Genomic DNA, 895 nt, shown 5'->3' on the forward strand with positions numbered 1-895 from the left:
CCGCAGCCCGCCCCCTCTCGCTGTCCGTTCGCTGAACCTTCCTTCCGCTCGCCTGGCCGCGCTCTGGCCTGGCCGCACTCGCGCTCCACACACTCGCCCATAGCCGCCCCAAGGCCACCGCCGGAGCGGACCCCTGGACCCACCTGGACCCACCTGGACCTCCCCCCGCCTGGACCTGCAGTGCGTCACTGCGAGTGCCGGCCGGGCTTGGCCGGGCCACACAATCAATCGGGCCGGCTCCGTATCCTGCCCGCCGCCCGCGCCCCGCGTGCAGGTCACCGGCGGGAGGCACTACTCGTGCTGGGAGAGGGGGGCAGACCCGATAGGGGTACTTCATTGCAAATACATATCAAGGTGCACCGTACCGTACACCCTCCAAAAAATTAGAAAAAAGAACTCAGAAAAGCTCGGAAGAAAACTAAGAAGAAACGTTTAAAAAAAAACTCAGAGAAAAATCAAGGAGAAATTGCGAACAATAAAACAAACAACCAAAACCAAAAACAAAACAGTGTACTTTTGAATTTGTAGTGAAGTACCCCTCGGGTGTAGCGGACAACTTGCACCTACGGCAAAAATAGTGTTGTCATCACTACTTATCATCGCAAATTTATCGTTTTCATAAGCGCAATAAAATCATAGTTGTTTAGCATCTTCTTCACGCAGGTGTCACGAAAGAATTCCGAAAAGAAGCTGTTCAATTGTAAAATGCCTTAAAGGTGCTCCAACACCTTTGAGAAAGGTGCACAGCCCCTCGCTACATGTTCTTGTTTTTTGGTGAGGTCATTAGGACTTGGACTTTGGCAGCGCTGCCGCTGCGGGGCCAGGGGCCGAACGGGCTCTTTACTCCGTATACTTCCCTAAACCTACCTCGCCTCCCTCCCTCCCTCCCCACTGC

The 895-nt window shown here is 54.2% G+C and overlaps 1 protein-coding gene across 1 annotated transcript in view; it reads right to left on the reverse strand.

Moving 5' to 3' along the window:
• Positions 1–895, reverse strand: part of LOC113206255 (dendritic arbor reduction protein 1-like) — a 37,705-nt gene that overhangs the window by 3,599 nt on the left and 33,211 nt on the right. The window lies entirely within an intron of this gene.

The sequence above is a fragment of the Frankliniella occidentalis genome, unplaced genomic scaffold (genome assembly GCF_000697945.3).
Source record: "Frankliniella occidentalis isolate FOCC.00 unplaced genomic scaffold, Focc_3.1 Scaffold3, whole genome shotgun sequence".
Lineage (NCBI taxonomy): Eukaryota > Metazoa > Arthropoda > Insecta > Thysanoptera > Thripidae > Frankliniella > Frankliniella occidentalis.